The 11,108-nt window shown below is 44.0% G+C and overlaps 1 non-coding gene across 1 annotated transcript; it reads left to right on the top strand.

Annotated features, from left to right (window-relative positions):
• The first annotated feature begins 748 nt into the window (after positions 1–748).
• LOC112084218 lies at positions 749–855 on the top strand. The gene has a single exon (XR_002898176.1). It is a non-coding gene; the product is annotated as a small nucleolar RNA R71 (small nucleolar RNA).
• The last annotated feature ends 10,253 nt before the right edge of the window (positions 856–11,108 follow it).

Below are 11,108 nucleotides of genomic sequence, written 5' to 3'. Positions count from 1 at the left end.
TGCTGCATTGTCGCGTGCTGGCTCTCAACCCTTTGCTGGCCCTGTAACAGTTGCTGTAGTATCCCACAGACGTCGTTCCCTGAATCTGTTGTTGATTACCCATCGGCTGCGGATAGAACCCTGGTGGAAACTTGTGTTGCTGCGGTTGGTTGTTGAAGTTGTTACTCTGAGTCGCTTGATTCTGCTGAGTGTAGCCGTGCTGTTGCCCACTGAACTGTTGCTTGGGCTGGAAGGTATTCTGAAAAGGAGCCTTTTGAGCATAGCTTTGTTGTTGTTGTTGAGCAGGGTACACTTGGTCTTGAGGGTTAGCTACATTCGGGTTTCTGTATGAGAGGTTTGGGTTACTGTTGTAGTTGTTAAACGCTGATACCTCTGCTGATTCCCTATGTAATTCAGCTCCTCTTGTGTTAGACCATCTTCATTAACATTGTCAAAACTTGGCCCTTGCTCATCAAACTCGCCTACAAAGTATATTGGCTTTTGAGTCGCCATCAAAACCTTGTCAAGCTTACTCTGAAGCTCTCTTATATCCTTTTTCATGCTCTGTTCATCACTAGATCCCTCTGTACGGTTTGCTCTATCAAAGTCCTCTCCATACGTGTCATTGGACATGGCTAGGTTCTCAACTAGTTCCATTGCCGCAGTGATCTCTTTTCCAAGAAATTTTCCATTTGAAGCTGTATCGAGTTGGTTTCTGATCTTGGGGAGTGCACCTCGGTATAAAGTACTCAAGAGGGATGCCTCTGAGAAGCCGTGGTGTGGGCATTGGTTAGTGTAGCTTCTAAACCGTTCCCAAGCTTCACTAAAGCTCTCGTTATTGTGCTGCGTGAAACTTGAGATCTGATTCCTGAGCTTAGCCGTGCGTGATGTGGAAAAGAACTTTGATAAGAACGCCAGTTTACACTGCTTCCAGGTTTGTATAGAACCCCTCGGTATATTCTTTTCCCACTGGTGTGCTTTATCACCGAGGCTGAAAGGGAACAAGCGTAGCTTGAAGCTATCTTCGGAGACGCCATTTATCTTGGTTAAGTCGCAAACCCGATCAAATTGATCTAGATGCTCGAGAGGGTCTTCTCCAGCCAGACCGTGGAACTTTGAGTTTTGCACCATATTGAGCAGGGAAGCTTTAACTTCAAAGTTGTTGTTTTGAACTGGTGGAGCTTGAATCCCAGCTCGGTATTGGTGCGCATTAGCTCGGTCATTCTCTCCAACACAGATTGGAGGATGTTGTCTCTGAACTTGGGGCGGTGGCGGATGAACATGATGGGCTTGTTGTTCATTTCTATTCGCTTGGTGTTGGTTTTGCTGAGCAAGCCGTTCGTTTTTTTGAGCCTGTTGCTGATTAACATAGGCTTGTTGTTCATTTCTTCCTGCCTGCGCCTGATTAGCCTGAGCCTGGTGCTCGGCTGCCTGAGCCTGTTGCTCCATTCTCTGTTGTTCTGCCATTCCAAGTCTGTCAAAGTGCCATTCTCTCTCGCGAGCTTGCCTTTCTAATCTGTCGATGTTATCGTCGTATGGGAAAAGCGATCCTGTGCTCCGAGACCTGGTATTCATGCACCTGAAAACAAAACAAGGACTTGGAAAGAAGTTAGTAAAACAAAGGAAAGAAAAGCTTGAACTCAAGAACAAACAAGAGACTAATGCTCCTACAAGTTGGCAACGGCGCCAATTGATAACTAAGAGTTTTCAGGCTCTTAGAAGGGTTATCAATCCCCTTGTCAAAGTAGTATAAGGGGTGTCAAACCAAGCTTGTAAACGAGACACTAGCCTATGTCATTTGTTCACTTAAGTCAAGACAGGATGATAAAAGTTTGGTGACGATGATTAACAGGCAAATGAGCAATAAAGTTAAATAAAAGCAGAGATTTAAACTAATCAAGATGCAAATAACAGACAGGTGATTCAGATGATGGTAATGAATGATAAAGGCAGAAGCTTTAGACAGGATATTTGACTCGGGTGCTTCCAAGTTAGACTAAGGGGCTAATGAATCATTTTATCAAGCGATTTCATTTGACTTTGAACTCAACGCACGTTAATCTTCTCATGAAAGTATTAAACGTCTAAACTGATCCTCTTTCATACCAAAATCCCTTTTGAGAAGCACGAATCAGTCAGCAATAAGAATCGGTTCAAAAACGTCATTTAAGAGAACAAACTATCACTCTCGCGATGAAAGACTCTTAAACCCTTAACCGAGTGGTTCAGACATTTCTACAAACACTTCTGATGCGAGATATGTCTCAGATCTGAACCTCAAGTGATGTGCTTGGATCCAGCTTAGAGATCGCGTCGGTTAAGGAATGAAACATGCAAGACTAGACACCTAAACCCATTAATCCACCTTGAAAGCACCCTAATCTACCTATCTAAATCCGCTTAAACGACTACTCACTGATCATAACGAGCTCACTAAGTCCTTTGCAAGACGTGTAGCTAGTCATGATAAGGAGTTTGATGTTGGATGATAAAAGAAATAAAGAAAGAACAAGATTCTGATGCAAAAACGAGATATCGGATTAGATTAATCAAGTTTCACAAAAGAGGCAAGTTCTTAGAGCTAAAAACAGATAAGAGATAAGATAACTAAGTTTTTATTCTCAAAATGTATTTATAGCAAAGGGAAAGTGTCGCGGGTCAGCCCGGAACAAACCGGGTACTGAACCGCCTTCTTGGGTTGATGGGTGAGTGCCACGGTGTGTCGGAAAGTGAAGCCGAGGTCTTCATGCCGAGGCGTGCACGTGAGTCAGGATCCAGATGAAGATCTCGTGAAGAACACGTCAAGAACATGCATGAACCCTAGTCTTTGATCTATCCTCACGTGTATGTTCTTGAGCCATTCTGTTCTTGATTCTGGGTTCGTGACAAGGGACCTCGGGATAAAATGTCGAGGGGTCATGATGTCGAGGTGCTTGGGAGAACACAGTCCGGCATGCACGCCGAGGTCATTACACCGAGGTGTACTTTCAACACTTAGTCGTTTCCAGCTTCAGTTCTTACGTATGCATGCCTCGATCCAACCATGCCAAGGCTTTGGCACGAGGTCTAGTCCAGAATACTTCCAAGATATGAGCCTCGACTTGAGTGACGCCAAGGTAAAGATACCGAGGCTTGTGAAAATACTTAGCGCGTATCGCAACTCTTTTAGGCTTGTATCGACCATGTCACCTTCCGGAAGCAGTAACTTTCATCACACGACTCCAATTGCTCTGAGACCAGTTCCACAGTCAAGATGACTCAATAAGCTCGAACTTTGGTGAAGAAACCATCGGAGCTTGGGGAGTGGAAGGCTTCCTGGATTTAACATCTTTGCGCCGCATTGAAATCACCGGAAAATAGACTTTTAGACCGATGTGAACTCCGGAGACCCTATCTTCCAAACCTTTGCTCCGAATTGAGCGATTCCAAATTCTCTGAGAAGATCTTCCATGGATCTCGAACTTTGGTGAAGACCGGGTAAGCTGGTTCGGTCTGGTGGGGCTCCGTCCGCCATGATCTTTGAAGTTCGCCGTTCAGTTCTCGAGTACGCGCAATGCTGGTGAATGCTCCGGAAGCCATATCTTTCTCTCCACTGGTCCGAATTGGATGATTCCAACTGTTCTGGAATCTTTGCTTGATTATCTCCAACTTTGGTGAAGACCCCGCCAACTGATTCGGACTGGAAGGTTCCCCGGATTGCTGATCTCTGAATTGCGTGGGCAAGGACAACTTTTGGTCGTAAAAACTTTCCCGCGGTAAAAAAAATGGCCGAGGGCTGTGTACCGCGGTAAGCTTTTTGGTCGTAAAAATTCTTGCTTCGGTCAAAAACTTGTCCCGTGGTATTTTTGCACTCGATACTCGATTCTAGCCGATCGGTAAGGTTTTTGGCTGGTAATGAGCGTCCGGTAAACATTTTGGCCGAGGTTTCCGACCAGCGGTACGAGATTTGGCCGAGAAATTCCTCCAAGCGGCTTTCACCATTTTTGATCCTTTTCTTCACCGTTTTCTTTTCTGTTCCTCTTCTTAGGCTCCAATTGGTCTCCAAAGCTCCTGATAAAGACTTCAAAACATGCAAAACTCTTTGGGACCTAATGCAAGCCCTAAGTCCTATTTTAACGCCTAAAGATTCAATTTACATGAGAAAACACATGATGAGGACTCTATAATGCAATCTAAATGATGTAAAATATAGACATATCATGAACTCACAACAAAACCTAGAAAAACCAGCTTATCAGTGCAGAATGTGCACTTCTTTAAGTTTGCATAAAGGCCCTCTTGTCTAAGAGTCTTTAATTCAAGCTCAAGATGTGACACATGATCAGATAAACATTTGCTGTATACTAAAATATCATCAAAGTAAACCACAACAAACTTACTGATGTATGCTCTAAGAACTTGGTTCATTAGTCGCATAAAGGTACTTGGTGCATTGGTGAGTCCGAGTAGCATCACCATCCATTCATAAAGACCTTGCTTGGTCTTGAAGGCAGTTTTCCACTCATCTCCTTCTTTCATTCGCACCTGATGATACCCACTCCTGAGGTCGATTTTGGAGAATAGGGTAGCTCCACTGAGCTCATCAAGCATGTCGTCTAGTCTTGGAATCGGGTGTCTATATTTGATGGTAATGTTGTTGATGGCTCGACAGTCGACACACATGCGCCAAGACCCGTCCTTCTTTGGCACCAACAGAACTGGTACAGCACACGGGCTGAGGCTTTCCCTTACATACCCCTTGTCTAATAGCTCTTTGACTTGTTTCTCCAATTCTTTAGACTCTTCAGGGCTCATACGGTAAGCCAGCTTATTTGGTAAGGCGGCTCCTGGTATGAAATCAATTTGGTGTTCTATGCCTCTTATTGGTGGCAGTCCTTCAGGCATCTCATCAGGGAACACGTCCTTAAACCTGTCAAGCAAAGTAACAATTTCGGGTGGTAGATCGAGTTCTCCAAAACCTGCGCTCAAAAGCTCCTTAAAGATCATTAGTAGCATTGTGTGTTTGGAGGCAATAGCTCTTCTCACATGACTAGGTTGAATAAGAAAATTGGACTTAGAATGATTTTCTTTTTCTTTAAGCATTTGCATTTGCAAGTCATGCACTTGTGATGGCGTGAGAGGTGCTAAGCTAACTTTTCTCTTGTTATGCACAAAAGTATACATATTAGTTCTACCATCATGCTTAGTTTCTCTATCAAATTGCCATGGTCTACCTAATAACAAATGTCCAGCTTGCATGGGAACAACATCACAAATTACTTGATCCTGATATCGACCAATACTAAAAGGTATAGACACTTGATCACTGATCTTAAGTTCTACCTTGTCATCGAGCCACCTTAGCTTATAAGGCCGACGGTGTTTAGTTCTCTCAAGGCCTAACTTGTCGACCATGTGAGCACTAGCAACATTGGTGCAAGACCCACCATCAATGATGAGATTACATACCTTGCCTTTGATGGTGCAGCGGGTATGAAAAATGTTCTCACGCTGAATAGTTTCGGAGGGTTCCACCATTGCACTTAATGTACGCCTTGTGACAAGGAGCTCACCAGTATCAGGGTATTCAATGTCACCATACTCCTCTAGAGGCTCTGTCTCTGCCTCGTCTTGAGATTCATAGTCTCTGTTCATAGTCTCCGGATTCGGTCACGAGCATCACTCGCTGGTTCGGGCATTCTCTTGATATGTGTCCTCTTCCCCTGCATTTAAAACAAGTGATATCTCTAGATCTCTGAGGGTTAGACGTCTTACCGAGCTCTGGTCTAGTGTCTTTGCTAGTCTCAACAGCTTTGCCTTTGAACCGAGAGTCAACTTCTATGCCTTTGCCTTTGTCTATTGGCTTGTTTGTGTTTGACGTCCATGCGGTTTGAGGTCGGTTTCTGGCACTCATGGTCTTCTTTTTGATGTGTTGCTTAGCTTGAACAGCTAAATGGAAAAGATCCTTGAAATCTTGATAGACTTGTCTCTCCACTTTGCGGCTAAGTCTCTCTTGTAGACCGTCTACGAACTGGGCCATAAGAGCTTCTTCGTCATCATTGAGCTCCAAACGGTTTCTCAGCCGTTCAAACTCCTCATAATATTCCTCCACAGACCTAGTTCCCTGCTTAAGACCACGGAAACGTCGTTGTAAGTCTCTATGAAAGTGAGGTGGGACATACCTTTGTCTTAACATATCTTTCATGTCGATCCATGAGTCGATGGCTCTAAGGCGATTTCTTTTGCGGTCTGATATCACCCTGTCCCACCAGATAAGGGCATTGTCTGTGAGTTGTGCTACCGCCAATGCTACCCTCTTTGGACCGGGATGGTTATAGTAGTCAAAGATGTGATCCATCCTCTTCTCCCAATCAAGGTAGGCTTCAGGATCAACTTTTCCGGCGAAGCTTGGTGCGGTCAGCTTGACATGATGCTGGTTCTGTCTTGTAGATGAGTAGATCTCATCTTCATCTTGTTCTCCATAGTCGTCTTGCGGCACACGTCTCCTGTTTCTAGGTCGCTGTTGGTCTGGTTCGTCATCTTGAGAAGAATCGTCATCGGTGGGTTGCGTGTGATTAGCTTCGTTGATGCGAACTCCAGTAGGTCTCAAGTTGTTTCGGGTGTGCTGATTAGTGGTAAAGCCGGTGTTCAAACCTCCAAGGTTACGAGTGGGTTGCAAGGTCACTCTTGCTTGTTCCACACGGCTGAGTCGGTCGCCAAAGTCTTGTCTTAGGGCTTTGATCTCATCTCTCATGGATGCTATCAGCTGGTGAAGAGCATCTTGAGCATTACTACTCTCTTCTCCCATGGTTGTTGATTGAGTTTTCTCGCAAAAATGAAACAGAAGAGATTAGTTGGGACAAAAGCAAATAAGGAAATTTGCTCGGTCTTCTTTAAGTAAATTTTCCAGTCAAACTAATCAAGAAAAATGATTAAAAACTAAAAATGGAAAGTATGCAATTACGGGACTAATGAGGATTTCCTTTTTTTTTTTTTGACTTTTCTTTAAACGATCTAATGAAGAAGACAAGGATGAGCTAGCGTAAAGGTTTGTAAAGATGAGATACAATGATGAATATGACGTTAAAATAGATGCAATGCTATGATCTTATGTTTTCTTTTGGGATTTTTGGAAAGACAATGACAGACTATATGATCCTTATTCTGATACCAGATGATATAGGCACGGGCCTATAGATGGGGATGGATCCTTGTTGCTGGTTGTGTAACTCTCTCAACAAGAATAAGAGGATGGAACTCGATCAGTTGGTTGTGTAACTCTCTCTGATTGAGTCAAGGGATGAAACGATGGTGATGCAAACGGTGGAATGAGGGTCGCCACAAAGCTCTATGGACTGAACCTTGATAAGGCCGGCGAGAGATGGATCAAACACCAACTCTCAAGAGTAGGATCAGATTCGTATCCACCCTTGATGTGCTCAAAACCCATGATCTTGGCTTCCATTGTAGAGATGAGAATGTAACACCTTGAAAGTGCATCAGCTACAACGTTCTATTGCCCCTTCTTGTACTTAATCACATACGGAAAGGTTTCTACGAACTCTAACCATCGGGCATGCCTTTTCTTAAGTGTGGTCTGGCCTCTTAAGTGCTTGAGGGTCTCGTGGTCGGTGTGAATGATAAACTCCTTTGGAAGCAGATAGTGTTGCCACGTTTGTAGTGATCTCACCAAAGCATAGAGTTCTTTATCATAAGTTGGATAGTTGAGTGTTGCTCCACTTAGCTTCTCACTGAAGTAAGCTACTAGCCTCCCTCCCTGAGTTAGAACAGCTCCTATGCCAGTACCTGATGCATCACACTCAACCTCAAACATTTTATCAAAGTTAGGAAGGACTAAAACTGGTGCCTGTGTGAGGCTCTCCTTCAGCTTGTTGAATGCGGCTTCTTGAGTCGGCCCCCAAGTGAAAGTAGTGTTCTTCTTGATCACCGATGTCAATGGGGCTGCTATGGTACTGAAATCCTTGACAAAGTGCCTGTAAAAGCTTGCCAAACCATGAAAGCTTCTAACATGTCCAACCGTGGATGGTGTGGGCCATTCTTGGATGGCTTTAATCTTCTCCTCATCCACTTTAAGACCCTGAGAACTTACAACAAATCCTAAAAATACCAATTGATCAGTGCAGAAAATACATTTCTTAAGATTTGCATATAAACCCTCTAATCTAAGTGTCTCTAGAACCTGTTCAAGATGTTTAATATGATCTTCTAAGCATTGGCTGTAAATCAGAATATCATCAAAGTAAACCACTACAAACTTACAGATGTATGCTCTCAGGACGTGGTTCATGAGTCTCATGAAGGTACTTGGGGCGTTTGTGAGGCCAAAAGGCATCACAAGCCACTCGTATAGACCTTGCTTGGTCTTGAAGGCAGTTTTCCACTCATCTCCTTCCTTCATTCTCACCTGATGATAACCACTCTTTAGATCCACCTTTGAGAAGATAGTAGCTCCACTTAACTCGTCCAACATGTCGTCTAGTCTCGGAATTGGGTGCCTGTATTTGATGGTGATGTTGTTAATGGCCATACAGTCCACACACATCCTCCAAGAGCCGTCCTTCTTGGGTACTAGCAAGACGGGTACTGCACACGGGCTGAGGCTCTCTCTTATGTATCCTTTAGACATTAAGTCCTGGACTTGAGCCTCTAGCTCTTTGGCCTATGTTGGGTTAACTCTATATGCGGCTCGGTTAGGCAAAGGTGCTCCGGGTACTAGATCGATCTGGTGCTCAATGCCTCTTATGGGGGGAAGGCCGGCTGGTATCTCCTCCGGAAAGACATCTTGGAACTTATCCAATAGCTGATTTACCTCGTGTGGGAGCTCTTGACCTTCTTCATTACCTGAAAACAGACTTTCTCTAAAGATCATAAGTAATACCGGTTGTTTATGATCAATAGTTTTAAGAATTGTATTCGGTGAGACAAATAGATTAGTTTTACTTAGCTGCATGGCCTGTTGCATTTCATGAACTTCTGATGGTGTGAGAGGGGCTAAGTTGTGTTTCTTGTTGTTGTGAGTGAACGAGTAGTAGTTAGTGCGACCATTGTGTACGGTTTCTTTGTCAAATTGCCATGGCCTCCCAAGGAGCAGGTGACCGGCTTGCATGGGTACAAAATCACACGTGACTTGATCACTATACTTTCCAATGCTGAATGGCACAACAACTTACTCCGCAATCCTCACCTCCGTGGTATCATTGAGCCATCTTAATCGGTATGGGCTTGGGTGCTTTGTCTTTTCAAGACCTAACTTGTCTACAAGATACTTGCTAGCCACGTTAGTACAAGAGCCACCATCTATAATGAGACTACATACCTTGTTTCCAATGCTACATCTTGTATGAAAGATGTTTTCTCTTTGGAGTGTCTCGGGGTCACTTAGAGCACCAAGAGATCTTCTGATTACCAACATCTCTCCAACCTCAGGGAAATCGGTTACCTCTTCTTCGGAGTCAGTGGCTTCTAGCTCGGCTTCATCTTGTGACTCATACTCTCCATTGTCTCTCAATACCATTACTCTTTGATTCGGGCATTCTTTTGCAAAGTGGCATTTTCCCTGACACTTAAAGCACGTTATATCTCGAGACCTTTGATTAGGGAACTTACCTTGCTCATGTGGAGCCGGCTTTGATGGCCCGGAAGCTGGTTTCTTGAACCGATTTTCCACTTCTATGGATTTTCCTTTGTCCATCGGTTTAGAAAAGGGTTGGGTCCAAGTAGACTTTCCTCGGTTAGTGGCTGCTTTCTTCTTGAAATGCTGCTCGGCTTGTATAGCAAAGTGCAGTAGATCCTCCATGTGCTCATAGCTCCGCCACTCTACTTTCCTCGCTATTCTATCTTGGAGGCCATCAACGAATTGGGCCATCAATGTCTCCTCCGAATCTTGAAGCTCCAATCGATTTCTGATGGTCTCAAACTCCTCGTAGTACTCTTCTACGGGCCTGTTTCCCTGAGACAACTTCCGAAAACGTTTCTGTAAGTCTCTAAAGTAATAAGCGGGCACATACCTCTTCCTTAGGTGGAATGTCATGTCCTCCCAAGTGGTGATCTGGCCACGTCTTAGCCTCCGTCTTTCAGAGACTTCTCGGTCCCACCATGTGAGAGCATTGTCGGTCAGTTGTACGACGGCTAGAGACACCTTCTTGGCTTCGGAATATTGGTAGTAATCAAAGATATGATCCATTCTTCTTTCCCAATCCAGGTAAGCCTCGGGGTTGACCTTTCCAGCAAAGGTAGGTGGTGTAAGTTTAAGATCTTTGCCCCCCATATCTCTCGTCTTCTCTATCTCTCTCTCGGCTCCTCCCTCTCTCACGGCGCTGATGCTGGCCTTGGCCATGATTATCCCATCTGCCACGCCGGTGATTTGGGTCAGGTGGGAGTTCATCTTCGAGACTAGGCATGTCATCATCAGTCTCTTCTCCATCGCGGTCATGTTGTTGCCTTGGTTGGTTCCCATTGTTGTTGGGTTGGGCTGGTGGTGGCAACCGTTGTTCCATCAAGTTAAGACGGTCGCTCAGAGTCCTCATACCGTCAAGTAGTTGCTGCATGACTTCTGGTAAGGGTGCGGCATTGTCTCCCATGATTGGTGTCTACGTTCAAGAGCAAACAAAGATCAAGTGCAAAAGAGAAATAAAAATACGACTAAGTGTTGTTTTTGGGTCTTTCCTTTTCTTTTAATGCAATAAAACGATGGTGCAATGTTAAAGAAATGTAAACTCTTTCTTTTTTTTTTTTTGTACATGATTATGAAAATTTTCCTTTTCTGGCTAATTAGGGCTTTTGACAAAATTTTCGTTCTAACAATGAGCCGCAACTAGTCGATGCTATGAATGATGCTAAGGAGAATGATTTTAGATATATAGATGAATGCTCAAGATGATATGCAATGTATGCAACCGAATAGAACTCTTTTTTTTTTTAATAAGTGTGCGACAAGAAAACAAAGATGCAAAGGAGATTTAACCGAAAGGTATGAAAAGATAAAACCTGGTTTTGGAACCTTTCGGCTCTGATACCAGATGATATAGGCACGGGCCTATAGATGGGGATGGATCCTTGTTGCTGGTTGTGTAACTCTCTCAACAAGAATAAGGAATGGAAGTTGATGTGAAAAGAGGATGGAACTCGAT

The sequence above is a fragment of the Eutrema salsugineum genome, unplaced genomic scaffold, assembly GCF_000478725.1.
Source record: "Eutrema salsugineum unplaced genomic scaffold, Eutsalg1_0 scaffold_5, whole genome shotgun sequence".
Lineage (NCBI taxonomy): Eukaryota > Viridiplantae > Streptophyta > Magnoliopsida > Brassicales > Brassicaceae > Eutrema > Eutrema salsugineum.
Note: the sequence above shows the minus strand (reverse complement) of the source record. Positions and strands in the feature narration are given on the sequence as shown.